The sequence below is a fragment of the Polyodon spathula genome, chromosome 7 (genome assembly GCF_017654505.1).
Source record: "Polyodon spathula isolate WHYD16114869_AA chromosome 7, ASM1765450v1, whole genome shotgun sequence".
NCBI classification, from domain to species: domain Eukaryota; kingdom Metazoa; phylum Chordata; class Actinopteri; order Acipenseriformes; family Polyodontidae; genus Polyodon; species Polyodon spathula.
The window spans coordinates 36742054-36765238 of record NC_054540.1 but is presented as its reverse complement, the minus strand read 5'-3'; the positions used below and the strand labels follow the sequence as shown (position 1 = coordinate 36765238).

Here is a 23185-nt window from a genome sequence, read left to right as displayed (position 1 = left end):
TTGTTTTCATTAAAAACGTCTTTGTTGTGTGCAGCAGCTAAAACAATTTTTAAACAATTAATGCTTAATGTCTTAACTATGCGACCTGCCTGTTTATAAACGATTGTGCCGATTTCAAAGTAGCCTATTTAAAAAAAAAAAAAAAAAAAAAATTGGGCATTTCAAATTTGAAAGTTGAAAGTAAATAATCACAAAAGTTTTCACGAATGTGAGAATTAATTTAATGTCGTTATGGCTTGTGCTGTTATATTTTGAATATACAAGAGTCATGTAAATTATATTAAAAAAGCATAATATATTAGAACGTTATTGTTTACAAATATTTGTTTATAAATTTGTTTTACTTACAGTACACACACACGATTGATATTGGGTGTATATACAATAAGAAACATACCAAATTAAACAGCATACAGTAGCATAGTATGTGGCTGTATTATTTGGTATCCCCTGTGCATTTCAGGCAGTGGCACTCCTAGAAATGTCAAACTTGCACAGTAGGTTTACCTGTGCCCCATTATCACACACAAAGGGTTTGAGAGATATTGGGTGCATTTGCAATGAGAAACACAGGAGATACCAAATTAGACAGCTGACAGTAGCATAGTCTATGGCTGTATTATTTGGTGTCCCCCATATATTAAGTGACTGTAACAGCGGTGTTCTGTTACTTTGTGTATATCTGCTGACTTAACGAGAGACACAGAGGTTGAGATTGAAAACGCCACTCAGGCATCCAGGTTTTATTAACAAGTTGCAGTGGTAGGTGGCCGCCACTAGGGTACCAACCACATTTTACACAAACGTTATTTGAAAAACTGTTTTTTACAATTAAACGAAACACTATTTACACGTGCATTGCCTCAGCCCTGCCACAACCACTATCAGAACAAGGAGGCACAGAGAGATTAATTGTTTATTTACTTCTGACAAACATAGCAATAAAGGCTGTCATCAGTGAACTGTGGGTTGCCTACACAAACAAGGTTGAACCATTGAGTGCACAAATCACATGAAATCTGTAAGACAAAAATGAAAGAAAAAACATCGCAAAAAAATTAGTCTTGTGTAAAATGAACAGCACTCAGTTTTTTTTTTTTTTTTAAAAGGGAAATACCTGTAAGTTTATTCATAAAATAAAACAAACAAACACCTAATTCCAACTAGGAGTGCAAACCAAGCTTTTTAAGATCACCGTCTCACAACCGGTCTGATAAGCCATTTGCTAAAGGCCTTAGCCTTCACACAGACAGGTGCACTACACTAGTCTTCTTAAATGCATGCCTGCTTAATTTTAGGCAGGTGTTTCTCATTATGCTAGTATCATTAGCTAATCATTCCAGTCCTAATTTCAAGACCAGATGTATTCTGGGGGAAGTAGTCCTGCTACCCATTTTAACCCCAGGACTATTTTCCTTTGTTCCTCCCCCTACTCTTGTCACAATATGCAATACAAACTAGAAATGTACCCGTTTCTCTTCAGATGACTGATCATGTGTTGTGTTCTTTTCTCCACATGTAGATTACAAATCTTTTAGATTATCTGGAACATTGTGGTCTTGTTTAGATAAGATGGTTCAACTGTGTTTATAGAATCAATTTATTCAGGCAGAATTTTGATAATTTAGAATTAACAGTTTAGTGAAATTAACTTACATTGATGATAAATTTCATTCTAAAGTGTTATTATCAAAATAAGTACAATTATTTAGCTTGCACAATTGCAATTCAGTTAACATGTTAAGAAGCTAATAACTTCTACATTTTTAGCGATTTATCATAATATCCATGCACTTGTTAATATAAAACAGTAAAAAAGGAATGCGATCATGAACAGGTGTGCAATTGTTAATACAAATTAATAAAAATGTATTTGAAATTGAACAGGAGTGCAATTGTGTAGCATGAAAGAGTAAAGAAAAAGCAACGAGCAAAACAGAAGTACTGTACTGTTTGTGTGGCATAGGCAATCATAGTTATAAACATTCACTGAGAATTGAAGTACAGTAGATATATTTAATCAGTTAACAAAACAATTGCAGATGGATATCTTAATTTTTATGATTATATTTAAAAGGGTCCAAATACTCTACATAACAGTGTGGCCATACAGTATAATATAATCTTTTTTAACAATGTAACTTAGCAGAGAGCAATGTAAGTGAACAGGTAAATTGGTCATTTCGCTGGCTGTGGTATTTTGAATTTTGTGATTTCCAATATATGTCTTTCATTCTTCTTAAAGGTTATTCAATAATATCTTATTTATTCAAATGCTGGATTTACGTTCGTCAAAGACCAATGATTTATCTGGTAAAAATATGAACTTTTGAACATTCATATTTTTTATAAATCAGAACAATACCTGAGACAGGTATTAACATTAATGCTATCTGCCTTCTGTACACATCAGTGTACACAGCAGATGTGTTGCACTTGAAATTAACGTCCCCCTCTTTAAAATATACTTGGCAAACTGAAAAGATTTTGCCAATTCGGCTCATTCAATTAATTTAAAATGAAATGTATTTCAGAGTAGGTAGGGATCACCAATTGTTTTTTTATTTTTTCTCCCCAATTTGAAATGCCCAACTGTGTTTCAGCTTGGCCCACTGCTGCCACCTGTATGCTGACTCGGGAGGGACGAAGATGGACGCATGCTGTCCTCTGAAACGTGCCGTCACCACCTTTTCACACTGCAGACCTGCCATGCAGCCACCTCAGAGCTACAGCTTCGGAGGACCACGCAGCAGTGGGCAACTTTATGGGCAGGCCTGCAGGTGCTTGGTCAGTCTTCAGGGGGTGCTGGTATGCGGTGGGCCAAGGACACCCTGGTTGACTTCATATTTCAAAATACTGCTTGCTATTTCAACTAGTTGTGTAGCACTAACAGTAAGCTTGCAAACTAAAAGGTATAGGTTCAAATCACACATTTTTCAATTGATATAAAAACAAAATTTGCATGCAAATCTTCCATTTTAAAACGTAAATAAATAATGTTATTTCACAGGGCGTGAGCTGGGGGTGTAAGGATAGGGCAGAAGAAGCAGAAGGGAGCGGTAAGTAGGACAGAGTGCTGGCTAGAACGGACCGAACCTAGGATAGAAGAGCGGGCGAGGCCCACTCTAGTCGCAGACCAGCGAAGCTGGACATGGAAGCTAGGATAGAAGGTGGTCACTGACTGAGGGCGGCAATGCCGACACAACCCGGGGCCAAGGGACCCAGCAACCGAAAACACATGAGGATTAGGACTTGGGGAGCTGCCGCTCGGGAGGAAGACGGTCCCGGAAGACCGGGACATGAAAGGAGATAGAGAGGGAGAGGTACCCAGCGTCTGAGACTTCTGTAAAGGGGCGCTCGTTAGGCCCCCAGTTGGCAGAGACTTCACACTACCTGGGACCTGAAATAAGAACAAGGCATAGAGGTTAGTATGGGACTCGAGCACGGAGTAGCCATGTCCCGAATTGAGTATGGAACAGAGCTTGGAGTGAGGCAAGATAAGCGCAGGAGCTGCAAAAGGACAGAGTGTGGCCGGGGGTCCACTCTGACTCACATGGTGAGAACCCCCCTGAAGGTAAAGGGAAGCTGATGCCTATCCCTGAGGTCGGGGAAGTGAGACTCACTTGCCCCCCAAAGGATGGACCCACGGCTCCTCACGAAATCTCCCACACCGTGAGATGAACAAAAGACAGCACATGCCAGCGCATTAACAAACCAAAGACCAGAAGGACAAACGGGACAAACAGGAGGATGGTTAGTAATTTAGTAGGATGTGACTATGTGTATACCTGCTGCTCAGTGGAGAGGAAATAACCCCTTGAGGCTGATTAGGGGAAAACCTCTAGTGGCCTCGGCAGATAGGTAGCCCCATTTAGTTATGCAATTTTTGAAGGAGCAGCAAGTATATCAGAGAAGGATGAATGAATGTAGGAATCCACTGCAGAGGAGGACAATCTCCCCCACATTCGTGATCAGGCTGGGGGAGGCCTGCTCTGGAGGCGAGGGTGGAGAGGAGGGAGGCCTGCTCGGAAGAGAGGGTGGAGTCGAGGAGGGAGGCCTGCTCTGGAGGCGAGGGTGGAGGAAAGGCGGGAGGCCTGCTCGGAGGAGAGGGGGAGGAAAGGAGGTAGGTCTGCTCGGAGGCGAGGGTGGAGGAGAGGAGGGACGCTTGCTGTGGAGGCGAGGGTGGAAAGGATGGAGGCCTGCTCTGGAGGAGAGGGTGGAGTCGAGGTTGGGGGCCTGCTTGGAGGAGAGGGTGGAGTCGAGGAAGGAGGCCTGCTTAGAGGAGAGGGAGGAGTCGAGGAAGGAGGCTTGCTCGGAGGAGAGGGAGGAGTCGAGGAAGGAGGCCTGGTCGGAGGAGAGGGAGAATGTATGTTGATATAGACAGACAGACGGGATGGCGAGGCAGGGGGAAAGCTCTTAAGAATCCCACAGAGGGTCAGGTAGCATGCTGGTATGGAGAGACTGGAGGGAGATGGAGAGAATCCCTAGCATGGACGGTGAGAGCCAGGATACAGTTTTGATTGAAGAGCTATGATTATTCGATTCTGGGCGCAAAAGGTTAAAGACACTGAGCAGGCTGTAGAATCGGAGCTCTTGAACAAGGGGCGAGGACTGCAGACATGTAATGCTGAGCAGATTGAAGGAGGTTACTGAGAGTAGGATTCAGTCAAATAGCATCTGGAGACGTTGGGGATTCTGGATGGGGGTTGTGGAAGCAGATGGGACCAGCTGACTGAACTTGGATACCGAAAGTAGAGGCAGAAGGAGAGCTGGAACCGAGGACTGAGGTGGCAGCTGGACTGAACGAATATATGAATCGGCTACTGGGGAAGCTCAGCGCCTTTGCGCTTCATATTCTAGAAACAAGGGCAGAGAGATGAGATGTCACCTTTCTATGTGTTAGTTAATACAGGATCGATCAGCGGTTTGCTACTATCATGTCTGCTTGAAATGGAAAAGGTAAACCTCACATTCAGAGATTTGGGTTTCACAACCCCAGTTATTCTCTTAATAGTGGAACTCCTTCGCTCATAATCAAGACAGATTTCCAGTCTCGTACCAAGTCTCAAACCAAGTATTAATGCTGTAACATTTGAGAGGATGAGCGGAGATATGAATAGGATTGCTGAGGAAGTGCCCCGTATTTTGATTAGATGGGGATTAGCATTAGCCTTGATTGTGGGATTGCTGCCACGATCTGCGTATTGGAGGAAGGCTGGAGCATTGGAGGCTCTGGAGAAATGCAGTTGCAGACTAGAGCAACTTTTGCAAGCAGATCTGAAAAGGAATTGGAGATCTGCTGTAGCGAGGAGCAATTAACAGTAGAGAGCAGGATCTGCTGAACAGAGCAGAGGTCTGAGGAAGAAAACAATGGAGTGCTGTCAGTAGTGTGCAATGGCCCAGCTGTTGAGAGCAGAGATCTGTTGAAGCAGAGCTCTGCAATATAGAACCGAGGACTACCATCGGTAGAGTGTGGTGGTCTGCTGCAGAAAGTAGGGATCTGCTGAATGCGATAGATATTGGTCTTTCAGTGTTAAGGCAGATTTAGATGGAGCCAGAGATGGGGCAGCTTTTGAGCAGAGATGAAGAATGCAGAGATCTGAGACTGCTGCAGAACCAGAGAGGATGAAGAATGTGTTGCTCTGAGGCGTCTGCAAAACCTATTGATTTGGTCAGGAGCAGTTTATGAGAGTATTGTCTATTGAGGGTAGGAGGACATTGACTGAAACGTTGATAATCGTAGGACGTGGTTCTGTGACTGACTGGCGGCTCGCGTTGATGAAATGACTTTGAAAGTTAAATAAGGTGCCTTGACTGGCGGCTCGCGTTGATGAAATGACTTTGAAAGTTGAATGGATGCCTGATGCAGGGAAGCTGGACGTTAATGTGATGGTAGATACGGAGCGTCTCAAAAACAGCTGAGTAAGGTTGCTTCAAGACCAGGTCCTTGAAGAGGGGAAGAGTTGAAATTGGAGAATCTCAGTTGCTACAAAAGGTTGAGGAGAAGGGGGACTCCTGAGAATCCCCTGGAGTGACAACAAACTGCAGGAATGTATAGAAAAACTGGAGCATGCGAGCTTCACAGTGATATCAAACCAGCTTAAAAAGACTGTATAGCATTTGTGGTGTTATACTGCCATCTAGCGGTTATGATTGGAATTAACCATTGGCTTGAGTGAAGCCAGGTAGAATATATTTGGTTATTGTGATTAAAATCCTTGTCAGTGTAGAACAACAATTGCATATTCTTTTAGATTGGAATATCTTCGTTACATGTTTTAGGACAGTTAGTCATGTATATAAATACGTTAACACAGTATTTAGATGTCACAATTTGGCGAATTGAACTAGCAGATTGAGAAAGCACAACAGCAGCAAGCCAGAAGATTGCAGTACTGAGGCACGGAGCTCGCAGTGCCGGATTAAGCTGCCTGGTCACCCTGGCGACTTACCACTCCTCGCAGTCACTCAGTGAGGGCGTTGCTGTGGTAGCCATGGACTGAGAGGCGCCGGTGGAAAAGTTGCAGGACAGCAGTGTTGTTGGAGCATGTTGTGACCAGTCAAAAGCACAAGCCACCACACGTTGAAATGGAGTATGAAATTGACTGGATAGGTCTTTAAAATGTTGAAATCCAGGGCAGAATCTTCTGAAGGAATGGTAAATTGTGCAGGCTCTGGGAGCAGGAGAAAGGGCACTAGATTGCAAGCAAAGAGTAAAGGAAGATTCAGCTGACAGAGCTTTGTGGCGGATTTAGATAGAGGAGCTATGGCAAGGCAAACCCTGACAACGGAAATGTCGATGTCTTGTTGAAGGAGCTTTGGAGGTTTTAGTGGAGGGCCAGTCTGTCTAATAAAGACGCGGACAAGTTGAGTAATGAAGCTGCGGTTTGGACAGTCCTGTTGCTGGGCTGGAAGCTGGACAGAGCAGGAAAGATTAACGCTGGAGCTTCTGTCGCCGAATAGAGAAGCTGAATGATGAGAAGAAGCACTGGAGCAGGTAGGAAAATAATTGATAATATCTTGGGAGCGCTGCGCAGAGAATTGACCTCCAGTGAAAGGCAACGTAGCGTAGATTAGCGGTGAAGCACGGAAAAAAAAACTGTGTGAGCGTTTGCTACAAAAACGAAACACTACACAGCGAAGCTGCAAGTGATCAGGGTTTAAATAGAGAATGGGTACTAATTAACAGGAAACTGGAAGCCCCCTGCTGCATGCCCCCTGAACTACGCAGGCTAACAGATCAATGATACAGATGTCACAATAAGTGTGTCCGCTAGAATATTTCCATGCTGACAAAGCAAGTTAATTGTCATTAAACTGGGATGTCCTTTAATATAGATATGCGTGGATAAAAGTGCCTGGCGTCTTCAAAAAATACGCAGTGAGAAAAAGGAGAAGGACATTTTTACCTTTGGCAACTTATTTTACCTTACTTTAATAAATATTGACAATACACACAAATAAATTAAATGGGCTTATTAAATATTGCTTCACAGGTTGTGTTTCCTCAGTTAGTTGTACTGGTGTTCATTAAATATATGATGACCGGTTTCAGGTCTACTTTTTTGTGCCACACTTTATGGAGATTAAATTGTAAACATTACAAAAGCCTGAAACATAAATATTTGTTGGTAAATATAAAAGACAACCTTAAATGCTCAAATCTAAAAAGTTGTGTCAAACACGTGTATATTCAGTTTACAGTAATAGAAATAATACAGTACCAATATTGGACAATATTCTGGGCATTGCTTTACAGAAGTCTTCGTTTTTTGACAGTGTGCATTCTGAAACCTGAAACATAACATTGAAGGGTTTTATTCCACCAGAATGCATCAACAAAAGACTGACACAATAAAAAATACATGAAAAAAGATTACCCATGTCTCACTGTCTTTCCAGGCCAGTAGTAAGGTACTGATATGGCATCTTTGTTTTTGGAAATGCCACAATAAGCACTAATAGCACTGCCATGAAATTGTGTGAAGATTTCATTTGCTTCCTGAGCTGACCTTGTACTAGCCTTCCCTTATCATTCTTTTTTTCCACACAAAATACAGCTCATCTCCTGTAAAAATAACCATTGTTGTACATAGGTTAAATATGCCCAACGACTCTGTGTCTATATAAGATAGACAAGTAGACAGATAGATAGATACACACACACACACATACAAATAAAAGTTTGGAAGCAACCAGTGTTCTGGCAAGGCTGAAAAGCTTATTCTTCTCCACTGTAAACCCCAGATTACTAATATCTTGGCATCTCTGAACTGACAACTGTCATGTCTTTAAAAATACACTAAGGAAGTTGTCTCAGAAACATGTCCTGTTCTCCTTTTTCTAAGAAAGCTGCACAACTGGGAAGTGTGTGTGTGCTGTGTGATAAATCCTCTAAGGGCAACTTACGTGTAAATTTAAATATATCTGTACAGATAATTGTTTTATTTTTCAAAATATGTAAAAAAAAAAAGTGAAATTTTTTTGAATTTTTTTTTTCTAATTTGAAAGTTAGTAAAACAGTCTGTCCCACCAATGCAGTAATATTTCAAATATGCTATCAATGCAGATTTACACAGTATTACAGTTAATTACCTAACAAAAACTGTCATGGACAACAATGCAGTCAGTATTTGGCAAAAAATGATTTTTCCTTCTAATAGTCTCAGAACTTTTTGAAAAAAAGAAAAAAAAATCTATAATCTTATTTACAGTATTTAAGTTTCATAAATTAGACATGGCTGTAAAATATAAAAATAGTAAAAGTTTATTTTTAGATTTTTTATTTTTTACAATATACAATATATCTCATCGACACCAGGTTACAGGTATACAGTACCTTCTTACTTAAAATAGGCTTTATATATATGTGTTCCTTACCTTTCATTTCAAAGGTCGCCAAATAATTAATTTAAGTTGTTTTGCAGCACCACTCGGGTATTCATGCTTTGTTTTGTAGTGTATTATTTCAGACATGTGTCTTGGGTCCATTTTCTGTATTGAATTAAAGAGCAAAAGGGGGCGATCTCATTTTACGCATGTGCAATGTTTTAAAATCAAGCAGGCACGTGCGCGAGCAAAAGAGGAAATCAGCCATGCCTTTGGGACGATCTCATTTTATGCATGCGCAGTGCACCAGGGGATAAAGATTTCTGAGGAGGTACTGAATTGGTTACACCGGTAAGGGCAAATTATATACTATTAAAGAAGCACTTTCCTTGATAACTTGATTTTATTGCAGGAGACACACTCAGACTGCACTAGCCAGTCTCACTGGCAGTCTGAGTGGGGGGGGGGCAGTTGTGTTTTAAGTCATGGCTCAAATGTCAGTGCAGGGGTAGCTGCTATATTTTCTCCAGATTTTAAGTTTTAAGAGTTTTTTTTTAAATTAATTTTATTAATATTCATGCTCTTAACGTTGGGGTGGAGCGAATTGTAGTTTTTAAAAAGCTGAGTCAGGTGCTGGGGCACTGTGATACTGGTCATGTCCTCATACTGGGAGGGGATTTTAACTGCACTATGGATTTTAACAATGATAGAAGTTGTCTGAGGCTGCCCTGTGGGAGAGAGGTCTCCAGCCCTGTGGACTGCAGGCATGCGACAGTGGTTTTCTACAATGATCTCTATAAGGCTGAGAACTGTGACCTGGGAGAGATAGCGCGGCTGTATCAGAGGCTCCCCACTCTGAGTGAGGAGGAGTGGTGTAGGCTGGACACCCCGCTGACCTTCCAGGAGCTCACTGCCGCCGTCATGCAACTTTCCAATCAGAAAGCACTCGTGATTGACGGGCTACAAGCTGAATTTTATAAATGGTTCTGGGACTGTATTGGACAGGACATTTACAAGTGCAGCCAGGATAGAGAGCTGCTGCAGGGCAGTAAAGACTCTGCTACCCAAGAAAGGAGAACCTTGTAACCTTAAGAACTGGCACCCCGTCTCATTATTGTGCTCGGATTACAACATATTTTCCAAGGCGCTGGCAAATCAGCTGCAGACACAAATAGGATCAATGGTGCATAATGATCAATCTTATTGTGTGCCAGAGCGATCCGTTTTTGATAACTTGTTTTTAATAAGAGACCTTTTTAATGTGTCCAATCTTTTTAATGTTGATATTAGATTAATTTCAGTTGACCAGGAAAAAGCTTTTGACAGAGTTGACCATGAGTATTTGTTTCATACACTGAAGGCATTTGGTTTTAGCCCTGTTTCTATTTCTAATATTAGACTCCTCTATACAAATGTTTTTAGCCTGGTGAAACTAAACAATGATCTGAGTGTCTCTTTCCCTGTACAGAGGGAGATACGGCAGGGATGCTCCCTCTCAGTGATGCTCTACTCCCTCTTAAAGAGCCCTTCCTGCACCAGCTGAAGGAGAAACTGACGGTGCTGGCTGTGCCAGCTGCACCCAACAGCGCCCCCATCAGGCTCTCTGCATATGCTGGAGTTTTGCATTAAGAATTATGAAAGGCCACCTCAGCTCAGATCAACTGGGCAAAAAGTGCAGGTTTTCTGTGTGGTAGCTGGGAGTGGCTCCCCCATCACTGCTCCCAGACATGACCTGGGAAAACACTGGGGTTAAGATATAGGGAGTATTTTTTGGAAAAGAAGCATTCATGCAACAGAACTGGGAGGGATTGCTGGATAAAGTGAAAGGGGGGTAGCAGAGCTGGCAGTTGCACCTTTCACAACTCATTTAGGGGGAGGGTCCTCGTTATTAACAATCTGGTGGCATCAATACTGTAGCACAGGCTGGTGTGTCTAGACCCTCCCCTGGGTCTGTAAAATGAGATTCAGAAGTATCTGGTTCAGTTTTCCTGGAATGGGCATCACTGGCTGCGTCGAGCCATATTGTACCTCACCCGTGAAGGCAGGGGTGGGGGGGGGCTGATTGATATCCCCAGCAGGGTGGCAGTATTCAGGCTGCACGCTGCCCAGAAGCTGCTCTAAGCCCCAGAGCTGAGCTTGAGAGGTCTGGCTCACTCACACCTGCACAGAGCGGAAGGGCTGGGGCTCGACAAGCACCTGTTTTTAATACCCCCTGATAGCAATGTTAGCATGTATACATGGAGGATTGTAAGAAACACTAGATCAGAGGAGTCGCTGTGCACGCAATGGTGTTTTTGAGGAGCCCGTTTAACCCATTTTTTAAATGTTAGAGTTGTAATTGTGCACATATGTCTTCAGTGTTTTATAAAGCAGGTTTTATTAAGCTTAGCCAACTGATTGATTTTAGTCTAAATTGAAAGCCAGCAGGGAGTTAGCCACAGCACTTAACATCAAATTTGTAGAAAAGATCCTGAGTGGTTTACAGGCTTCTTTTATTCCAGCTATGACCCAGTTCCTGACTAGTTTTTTGACAGAGCTCTTGGTTCCAGAGCAGGAGCCCCTGTTCCCCACAGTGTTTGTCTCCTCAGTGCCAGAGGAGGAGAAGTCACTTGGCAAAATACTGCTGTTGAAGAAAGTGGCAGAGGTGGCAGCAGAGAAAAAACAGCTGTATGAAATATGCATTAAAAAGCGTCACTATAAACAGCTGAAGGACCCGGGGGACGCTAAGTGGAGAGCACAACTCAGTGCTCCTGAAGATGAATCCCCTGTCTGGAGAGTTTTATATAAACTGCCCCTGCCCATAACTCTGGAGACCTGCAGTGGAGAGTGCTGCACAGAATTACAGCTACAAACCGGTACTTGAGTCGCGTGGAGCGGGGGGTCAGTGATCAGTACCCCTGCTGTTTTCAGACTGCCCCCGGCTGAAGCTCTTTTTATGTATTTTTTGGGAACCGGCTGGCTTCCTTTGGGGTTTGTTTTTCATGAAACAGCTCTTTGTTTTTAGCATTAAATATAGTTTTAAAAAAACAAACAGGTGCACACTGATCAACTTTGTACTGGGTCAGGTGAAGTTGGCCATTTTAAAATCCCAAAAGAACAAGATGTTAGCCACTGATTTTAGTAACACTGCGTGTTTTTAGAATCCTGATGGTCTCCAGGGTTAAAATTGATTTTTACTATTGTCAAATGGTGCAGGACTTGGATTGTTTTAAAGACCATTATGCTTTGGGACTGGGTGTGTGATGTGAGCAAGGAGGGGGAGCTTAATGTGCTCCTATAAAGGTCAAAACAAAAAAACTAAAACAAATGTCCTTTTTTGGAAACAAAAAAGGGATTTTAAAACTCAACTCTCTCTTGTACACAAAAGGTTTAAATGATTAAAAATATTTTATTTCAGGACGTTTTGGACAAAAGCCATTCTTCAGCTGTGTAGAAAGAAAAGTAAACAGTGCAGTAAACTTATTATTTTTTCAAGAATTCTGTGGATGATGTCATGATTATATCAGAATAGATTGGAACTTCTTGGAATGAACAAAGTTGAAAGTTTGAAGGTGTCCTTTGTTTCTGAGCATTTGTTCCATAGCACTGACTGATGTCTTCAGCAGTTTGATTATCATTGTTAAAAAGTCAGGCTACTGGAAATGTAGTGTTATTGATTCAAATGCTTTGTAAATGTTCCACAAAGCAATCTGCTAAACGCCTTTCAGTTTCCCCAATGTACAGTTTGTCTTGCAAGACTCTGGGTGTGAGGAGTCACACTGTAGATACGAATGAGAATCGGTTGGTTTGCAGTAGTCGTGTTAATGGTGGAATTCAAAGCTGTGATGGGGATGTCTAACAGTGACATACTGGTACCCGTTTCTGAGATGTTCCATGTGTATTCCACAGCAGGGTGGAGATTTGATACACTGAATGAACTATACTCTGTATATTTACTGTACTGAGTAAACATCATTGACTAGCCTTCATATCCTGACTAGTTAGTTTTTTCTACCCATCAAAACTGGAATCACAAGGCCTGGTTGACGACATGAACTGACCCCGGTTTAAAAAAAATAAAAATATTAAGAAGCCATCATGGTGAAAGACAGGACTTTAGTGCTCTGCTCCACCTCAGTCAACGCCTTTATTGCTGTAAAAAAACATGGTACACTTCATTAGTACACACTAATGAATGTTATCAGGTCTCCAGGGAACACCTCTTCAGATAAATCCCATGCAGACGAGGTCAGGGTTGCAGCTGGCTTCCTGGATCTCCACTGGACTGAGCTGGCTCTGAAACAGCTTCCTGATCTCCACTGGACTGAGCTGGCTCTGAAACAGCTTCCTGATCTCCCCTGGACTGAGCTGGCTCTCAAACAAACAGCTTCCTGATCTCCCCTGGACTGAGCTGGCACTGAAACAGCTTCCTGATCTCCCCTGGACTGAGCTGGCACTGAAACAGCTTCCTGATCTCCCCTGGGCTGAGCTGGCTCTCAAACAATCAGCTTCCTGATCTCCCCTGGACTGAGCTGGCTCTGAAACAGCTTCCTGGATCTCCCCTGGACTGAGCTGGCTCTGAAACAACAGCTTCCTGATCTCCCCTGGACTGAGCTGGCTCTGAAACAATCAGCTTCCTGATCTCCCCTGGACTGAGCTGGCACTGAAACAGCTTCCTGATCTCCCCTGGACTGAGCTGGCTCTGAAACCGTTTCCTGATCTCCCCTGGACTGAGCTGGCTGTCAAACAAACATCTTCCTGATCTCCCCTGGACCGAGCTGGCTCTAAAACAGCTTCCTGATCTGCCCTGGACTGAGCTGGCTCTCAAACAGCTTCCTGATCTGCCCTGGACTGAGCTGGCTCTAAAACAGCTTCCTGATCTGCCCTGGACTGAGCTGGCTGTCAAACAAACAGCTTCCTGATCTGCCCTGGACTGAGCTGGCTCTAAAACAGCTTCCTGATCTGCCCTGGACTGAGCTGGCTGTCAAACAAACAGCTTCCTGATCTCCCCTGGACTGAGCTGGCTCTCAAACAGCTTCCTGATCTGCCCTGGACTGAGCTGGCTCTCAAACAGTCAGCTTCCTGATCTCCCCTGGACTGAGCTGGCTCTCAAACAATCAGCTTCCTGATCTCCCCTGGACTGAGCTGGCTGTCAAACAATCAGCTTCCTGATCTCCCCTGGACTGAGCTGGCTGTCAAACAAACAGCTTCCTGATCTCCCCTGGACTGAGCTGGCTCTCAAACAATCAGCTTCCTGATCTCCCCTGGACTGAGCTGGCTGTCAAACAAACAGCTTCCTGATCTCCCCTGGACTAGGCCGGCTCTGAAACAATAACTGCTGCTTCAAGAAAGCCCCTCACAGGCTGCCCCTGCAATCACAGACTGAGTGTCTGTCTGCAGAGACTATCAATTAAACAGGAAGCAGCTTCAGTGTCATTGTAATTGCATTACTTTATATTGCTTCTCCAGTACTTATTATTTATTATCATTTTTCTCAAAGTTTGCCTTTACCTGTCTTTGAGCTTGTCTAGAGAATCCTAGGTGCTAGGACTCCTTCCTCCTTACACTGAAAACATTTGACAGTGTGGCTTTTCAACACTGCCGGACCCAACTACTCTACATCCCCTTGTGGACATAAAATGTCAAATATATTGAATGACTATTGTGCATACTGTTTGCAGTCCTTAACATCATAGCATTGAATTTTCCTGCTGAAAAGTATTTCAATTCAAAGGTACTTCTCTTACTATAATTATTGTAGTCATAACCTCTCTTTGAAAATGGAATTGATTTGAAGATGAGAATTGTGTATCTTTTACCAGACATATTTTGTTTTAATATACTGTATATTTCATGTTACAGTGAAATTACTGATCACTGATATTCGCATTGTTGAGTGAGGAAGGGTAGCCGCACAAAACACATATTAATAGAACATAGTTAAAAAAAAAAAAAAACTTAAATGGAATTAGTAGTGATAGCTTATTGGCACTGCTTTTCCATAGCTCATTAACTAGCTGAAAAATAAGTTGGCCTGCCCTGTGTATATTTTTTTAAATATCCAGACTGTATGGTGAGATAAATGTAGAGTAGAGGGGGCTGTCAGAGTTGCAAAGTCACACTAGCTACATTTCCAAGTAAAATACAGGTAGCATGCTATGATTGTCGTGCTATTATTCCAGAAATAAACCCCGTATTTATTTTGACAGGTTTAGCAGTCGAGGGTGTACGCAGGTAATCTTGGGTTAAAGACGAGATATTTTTAAGTGTGAGCGTCTGTTTTGCCCCCTCTTTCCAGCCCGTTCATTTTATACTTAAGCATGTTTTTTACACCCAATATGCAATACTTGACATTTCTTAACATTAAAATGAATTTGCCACAAGTTTGCTCATGTACTGAGAAGATCCATAGTTCCCCAAATCTATTTAAAATACAAATAGAAAATATTAATGCAAATATTTTGCAAATACAGTAGCATGTATTTTTTTAGATAGTTGATGCCAAGTACTGTTTTTGTATACATGTTTTTATTTCTCCATACTAATGAACTGAACATGTCAGCACTGCCTCAATCAATTACCCAAGTGAAGCAGAACACAACAGGGATACCTCATACACTCCAATTGGCTGAGAGGGTAATGTACAGCTGGATATAAATTATTTTCTCATCAAGTAATCCCTCTTGTTATCCTGAAATCTGGGATAATTTTACATGTTTTTAGTAATTTGTAAATAGTCAAATATTTCATGCCTATCCTTGCTTTCACTCAGCTTCCATTGGTGCCTTCAAGTCTTACTGCTGAGTTTGAAATCATTTTAACATGTCTAATTCACTGAAACCTGAACTAACCACTCACTAAAGGACGGAGCATTTGTGGTTGCTTGAAGGGATACCTCTACATTTTCAACAGACTTCATTTAATTACCTGTTTAGAGGTTTGGAGTTGAAAAAAGGAAGGAAAAAGTACAAACTATTCCTGAAAAGTCTAGACAGCAGCAGGAGCTGAGTGCCTATGGAAAAGCTACAAAAAGATCCATTCAAATCTGTAATGAAGATATTCACCAGTGAGAAAAATGGCACACTAAAATCATCTAGTTTGAGCTGGAGAGAGTTTGAGATATTTGAAGGAAAAGCATGCAGATTCAAAAAGGCAGGAGACTATGTCAGTTATTTCAGACATTCCACCTATCAATGCACCAGAATACCAAATGGATGACTGCACCTAAGTGGAAAGAAGTAGAACAAGCTGTGAAAAAAGCAAGGGCATCATCATCTCCAGGACCTAATGGAGTTCTCTACAGAGTATACAAGAGTGCTTCTGGTTCTACGAATCCTGTGGAAATTGATGAAAGTGGCATGGGAAAAAACAGGTTGTACCAAGAGCATGGCGCCGAGCAGGTGGAGTCTTTATACCAAAAGAAAAAGATTCTACAAGCATCAGTTAGTTTCACCCTATTTCCCTGTTAAACGTATAAGGCAAGATTTTCTTCAGCATTATTGCTTAGAGATTGTCAACCTACCTATTAAAGAACTGCTTCATTGACACTTCAGTACAAAAAGCGGGCATTCCAGGTTTCCCAGGATGCTTAGAACACGTCAGCGTAATCTGGCAACAAATTCAATCAGCAAAAAAGGAGAGGAAGGAGCTCTATGTGACATTCCTGAATTTGGCTAGTGCATATGGTTCAGTGCCACATGAACTTTTTTGGGCAGCATTTGATTTTTTATGACCAGATTTGCAATTTAATTTTTCAACTTCAGAATTCATCACTGCATTGCAATGTCTAGAACAGTGGTCCTCAGAGTGGTCCTCGCGGGCAAATTTGTGCCCTCAAAACCAGGCCATCAAGCCCGCGGCAGCTGTTCTTAAATTATGGGTCGTGAACACATTTCTGGCGGGTCGTAGCGTGGGAAAATAAATAAAGCTTTAAACTTGTTTTCCAACAAAAGCGTCACAGCAATCTGTTGACCAGTGCTGCTCGCTTATGCTGTGCTTGTACGTACTCGAGATTTTTTTTTTTTTCCTGAAGGGCCTCTAAAATATGATCAACCAAATGAATATCTGCATTTTCTCTGCGATAGCACAATCATAAGTTAGCTGGGTGGGACATAAACTGTGTCTGTTTTAGCTGGAGGTACTGACAGTACATTTAACCAGTAGGAGAGTCAAATATCTACCAAGTTTTACGCAGCTGTCCAATCATAAGCAAGTAGAGGGTGTACATGGCATTCTGCATGAAAAGTGACAGATCTGACAGCTGTCCAATCATTCGTGAGCAGAAGCTGGGTGTTAATGTGCCGGGTAAGCACTGAATTTCGCCGACTGTTATTGAGAAAAATAATACATTTCAGTATTTAGAATTTAATTTTCTCTCTCTATATTTTTTTATTTCACCAGACAAGGGAAACACCGTAGTAGATTTAGTTACAAATCCACTTTCTCTGAATAATTGTACTGGAGATGACGATCTTTACAACAGAGTATTGTTGACAAATTTGCCAAATTGAAACAAAGCGAGATGCTATCTATACTTTTATTTTAGTTTATTCATGGTTATCTGTGTAAACATGCTATTCAAAAACATTCGCATTGCGTATTTTATATAAATTATTTAAAAGAATAAGCGCAGCATGTACAGTTGCTGCCTGAGACTTGGCCTTATCAGAGTGAGCCAAGAATAACTCCCACTAAAACTCTCTCTCTCTCTCTCTCCGGCTCTCTCTCTCATATATATATATATATATATATATATATATATATATATATAGGTATATATATTAATATATATATATATATATATATATATATATATATATATATATATATATATATATATATATATATATACACACACACACTGTATATCGCGCTGTTCCGTCACACCATAAGAACCTATGCAATAGTCAGCGTGCCCGCAAACAGCCAAGTAAGATCAATTTATCATATTATTAAAATAGAGTAATTTATATTATTAAAATAGGTAGTATGAGGAGGGTGCTTAGCTTCTGGAATGCGAAAACCACCAATTCAAGCATACATGGATGACATGACAACCATGACTACAACAGATAAAGTAGTAGATAAAAGGTTCTACATTAATGGTGAGGCAATACCAACAGTGTCTGAGAAGCCAGTGAAAAGTCTTTGGAGATGGTACGATGGGGATCTAAAGAACACAGTTTGTGTGAGAGAAGTTAGATAAAAAGCAGTGAAAGAGTTGAAGAGCATAGACAGCAGCTCTTTACCGGGCAAACTGAAACTCTGGTGTATTCAGTTTGGACTACTGCCAAGACTGCTGTGGCCACTGACTGTGTGCGAGGCTGGAAGCTTTAATCAGTTCTTATATTAAATGGTTGAGAGTTCCACTCTGCCTCAGCAGAGTGGGACTTTATGGTAAAGGAATACTGCAGCTACCAATCTCTGCTCTAACTGAGGAGTTTATGTGCACCGTGACGTGACAAATGCGTAAGGAAGGCAGCACCTGTGTTGAAAACTGGAAGAAAATGGGCGGCAAAGAAAGCTGTGGAAGATGATAAGGCTGCCCTTTGAATCGGTGATATTATGTGGCAAGTTCAGCATGGAAGAGGGGGTCTTGGTCTCAGTTTAGCTCCTCCTGCATGGCACAAGGCAACCCCAGCTCAATGGAGGAAGCTGGTAGTCAACAAGGTGCAAAAGCAGGAGGAGAGGATGAGGTATGTAAAGGCTGTTTCCCAGGCCAAGCAGGGAGAATGGAGATGGGAGAGTGTGGAACAATGCAAGATCGGCTGGCAAGACCTATGGACAATACAACAGAGCAGGATCAGTTTCCTCATCAGATCAACATATGATGTTCTCCCATCACCACAGAACCTAAACCTGTGGGTGGGTGAGGATCCCTCATGTCCTTTGTGTTCATCGTCTGCAGCATTAAGGCACATTTTGACAGGATGTAAGGTGGGTCTTAGCCAAGGGCGGTTTACTTGGCGCCATGACCAGGTGCTGCGATTTTTGGCCTTAGCATTGGAAGACAAGCGTAACCTGGCCAATAAGTTGTCACCAGTTCCATCGACGCATTACACACAAAAGACAATATTCTTCTGTCCAGGAGAGCAACCACCAAGAAAAGGTGTTAAAACCAAGCCTCGCTCAGGACCGCTGGAAGCTGCTAGAAACTGGAAAATGCTGGCAGATGTTGGTCAACGGCTTATTTTTCCACCTGAGATTGCCACCACTAACCTTTGACCAGCCATTGTCTTGTGGTCTGGATCAGTATGCCTTTTTCATATGGTAGAGTTAACAGTGCTATGGGAGGATCCTGTGGATGAGGCGTATGAGAGGAAGAAACTTCGGTATGCTCAACTAGCTGCTGAAGCGGAACAGTGAGGATGGAGAGTCCGAGTTTACACAGTGGAGGTGGGTTGTCGAGGATTTGTGGCACACTCTACAACTCTGTTTCTTAGAGATGTCGGGTTCAGTGGCCAAGAGTTGCGTCGCACAGTGAAGAACTTATCTGAAGCAGCAGAAAGGTGCAGCAACTGGCTGTGATTGAGACGGAAAGATTCTGGATAGGGATCTCAAGCACAATAGAAAGAAAGCAACGCTGATGTACGGGTAAGGAAGCTGAGCTGAACCAAGTGGGGGGATGGAGGGGGGTGATGGTGGAACGCCAGAATCACTGTGGAGCCCCCGAAGTAATGTGGGCTAGTTGACAAAACTCAAAGGATGGAAGGTGCCCACTTGAAGACCCCAGAGATGTACTCTAGTTCGCTTAATCCAGATGGTTGTCATGCTGATGCACTGGGGAGACCGTACTGTGGTTGATCCCCGGAGCCAGCATCGCAGCCATTGTGTGTGCTGATGTGCTGGTGAGGCAAAATAAGCTGATCCCTGGAGATCCTGGAGCCAGCATTACACTTCAGCCATCAACACCAGGCAGAAGGATATCTACATCGTCAGATAGAAAGAGAAGGAAATGGATGGAGATACAGATGGATCACATTAGTTTACTGTAAAGCTACATGTTAGTTAGTGCTTATCTTGGGGAGAGACGAGCATGCAAATTAGCATTAAGTTTTAACATCTACTCTCATGTAATGGAAATCATAATACAACAACTGGACACCGCTCTCCCATTGCTTTCTATGGAGGTCGACCGTTCTGTTATTACTCAATAATTGATTAACGACACTTGTTCTAAAACCTGCTTTCTGATGAAACACTTCACCAGGGCGCTCAAGCCCTGCTCTCAAAAAGTAAAATCTTTTAGTGGATTAAAATGATAATTTCAGTAACAGCGGTAAGTCAATAAACAAGTTTAAAAGTTAGAATATAAAAGCGATAATAGCATTGCTGTGGTGTGTTCCTCTGTATTAATAGAACTCGCTTGTTCAAATAATTGAGTCTGGAGTCCCATTATTGCCTTGGAACACACCACAGCATGCCCTTATGCGTTACATTTCGTCCTTTGTTGTTTTTGATTAGATCATTATTTACCAGACTTACTAACTACTCCAGCCAAAAAACGTCATTTTTAAAATGAAAGGGTCTGTTTCTAAAAAAAACTCCTAAAGCTGCATTTCTGAAGCAAGCGGTGGAATATTGTAGTTTCTGTCCTCTTTGTAACTGTGATTTTGCCAAGAGATCTTACTGTTGTTCAAATTTTAGCTTTTTCTTCAGATTGCACTTTGGCAAATCTATAACTGGATGATTTCTTATACATGATTTATACTAAACGAGGCGACCGCATGATTAAGCTGGAATATTTATTGAACAAGTCAAATAGTTTTACAAGACATAGACGTCAGTGACATTTTATAAATATGTCATTGGTCATAAAACATCACTACATTCATATTTTTAAAATAACGTTGCAACTTATTTGGAAGATTAACACGACTGTATACAGAAAACAACAGGGAATCTTTAGTTTTGTCTTTTAAAGGATTCCAGTGAAGGACTCCATATTTTTAAAAAGCAGTTCAGTCTACCAATTCACAAATCTTGTTGCATTTTAAAACCATGTTGATGAGTAGTACTAATTTTGCCAAGTAGATTGTATTTTATGGCCCATTCTGGAGAACAGGCTTGTCTTTACTTTCCCAGCTGCCCTGAATGGACTTGAGGCAGTAATCACTGAGGATTCAACAATTCAACCCCCTTGTGGACTCTCCGTCCCATTGAATCAGTGCCTTCCTAGCTGCACACAGACACCCCTCACCCTCCTTACACAGGTGTTAGTCACTTTTCCTGGAGCATGTCGATGAGATTTAATGTTATCTTCATGGAACTAATCATAACATTCTTCTGTCATGTATAATCTGCTTGTTTGTTAGTTTGATGTCGATTTCACACCCTGATTAACTAATCTTGCATCCCTGACAAGGAGCCAAAATGCAATCAGCATTCCTTCACTGAGGGCATGCAGTTTTGCTGTGAGCACTACCAGGAGCTGTGGGGTCACTCTGTGCAAAGAGAAAGGAACTGTGGTCGAACAGCATTCCACGACCAGGGTCTGCACACGTACAGCCAAGAATTACTAATGTCTCTAACAGTAAACAACTGCAAACTTTGAGCTTATATATATATATATTATTCCACTATAGCACACACACACTGCTACTACTATGAAATTCCGAATCCCCATCATAGTCCATAATAGGTGATATAATATGGTGTGTGTTATATATATATAGAGTATATATATATTTATTATAATATTATAACATAGAGCTTACCAAACAGTATCGAGATATAATCCTAGATAAGAATATATACATTATATATTATATATTATATATTATATATTATATTATATATATTATATATATATATATATATATATATATGATATATATATATATACACACACGCGCATATCAGCCTTTATGCCGTTTCGGTGCACTCCATTGTTATCAGGGAAGGACTCACTACCGTAAAGTAAAAAGGTGATATCGTAGACTACAGACGTCATGTATCAAGTATATCTCATCCTTAGTAAATATGATTTTTATATACTGTAAGCCATAAATATTTCCAAGCCTTTTATTATGTGTTTTTCGCATATGAAAAAAAAAAAAAAACTAACCTTTGTAAAATTATACATGTCATACTTCAGTACATATACTTAAGTAATATACTACTACCAGTGCAACAGGTCGCCAACAGTTCTGGAGCAAAATAGGCTTATGGGTGTGATTCGCAAATATTTTGGTTGCAAATATTTATGGTTTACAGTATTTTGTTTAAATATAGCTGATACTGCATAAGTAAATAAATAAACATAAATAAATAACAGATAATGTTTTTGAAGTTCATACCACATAGCTATTCAAGTTTTTTTTTTCTTTTGTAGTATGTTTTGTAATTTCATTTTCTGTCACAGAATCGCCGTCCAGCAGTTTTTTTATTCAGCCATTTTATATTGTTGTTTAGGAGTGGAGGTGGAGGGCGTTCCTTTGAAAAGGGGCAGGACTGACGGTGATGTGAACCAATCACATGACAGACTGAGACTATTGCCTGGTGGTGAAAGGATGGCCTCGTCCTGTTATCACATTTCACCCGATAAAAAACAAGGCACCCTACTCCATAATAGTGGTAGATCGACGAAATTTCCAACGCACACACACACTGTACTACATTATATATATGTCAAAGATCATCTTTCACGTGTGGGGGAACTTGGGTGGGGCAAAAAGGTCAAACAACACAGCCACGGCCGCGTTTCAGTCTTCAAAGTAACGTAAATTTACGCCTCTAAAAAAATTGTCTGAATAGCAGGTTGTGGTACGGAGGGACAGGTGTTGACACAATCACCCTTTTTTCAAAAAAAATACACTCTGTTTTTAAGCATTTTTTTCTGTTCTGTGACTTCTAATATACCTACATTATTTTCAGAGCACCTCTCCACACCCCCCTGGAGTTAATGACGGTTGGGACTCCGCCTTTGGCAGGCAATTACAGATCTGGAGTCTAGAGATAAAAGCTCTCTGGCCACTACGCAAGGCCAGGGCCTAGATTTTTTGGGCAATATTTGACGCGATGGGTCTCTTTAACGAAACTGTTGCACCTCTGTCTGTCCTGGAGTTTCCGGGGGTGGAGAGTGTTGAAAGGGGACAGCAACTTCAATGTATGCCACAACTTTGAGTGTATTTAGGTCGTTAGGTTTGGCTCGGGGACTGGCCACTCAGGCAGTTATTACATTTGAATGACTGGTAGTTACTTGCGCCAGCCTCCAGTGTAGCTTTGGCTGTTTTTTTTGGGCGGTGTCAGCTAAAGATGTGAAGCTTTCATCTATGCCCAGTTCAGCTGTTCTTGCAAGGTGCAGCTTTTGTCTTATCCTCAAAGAATCTTCTCTGTACTTTGCTCCATTCAGTTTCCCATCTGTCCTGACAAGTTC

At 41.6% G+C, this 23185-nt stretch overlaps 1 protein-coding gene and 1 long non-coding RNA gene across 5 annotated transcripts in view; both read right to left on the bottom strand.

Annotated features, from left to right (window-relative positions):
- LOC121318600 (ninjurin-2-like) overlaps positions 1–23185 on the bottom strand; it is an 81478-nt gene that overhangs the window by 15323 nt on the left and 42970 nt on the right. The gene's annotated exons all lie outside the window — the stretch shown is intronic.
- LOC121318602 lies at positions 668–8955 on the bottom strand. Its single transcript, XR_005950622.1, has 3 exons — positions 8881–8955; positions 7725–7794; positions 668–1019 (listed from the first exon to the last, which is right to left on the bottom strand). It is a non-coding gene; the product is annotated as an uncharacterized LOC121318602 (long non-coding RNA).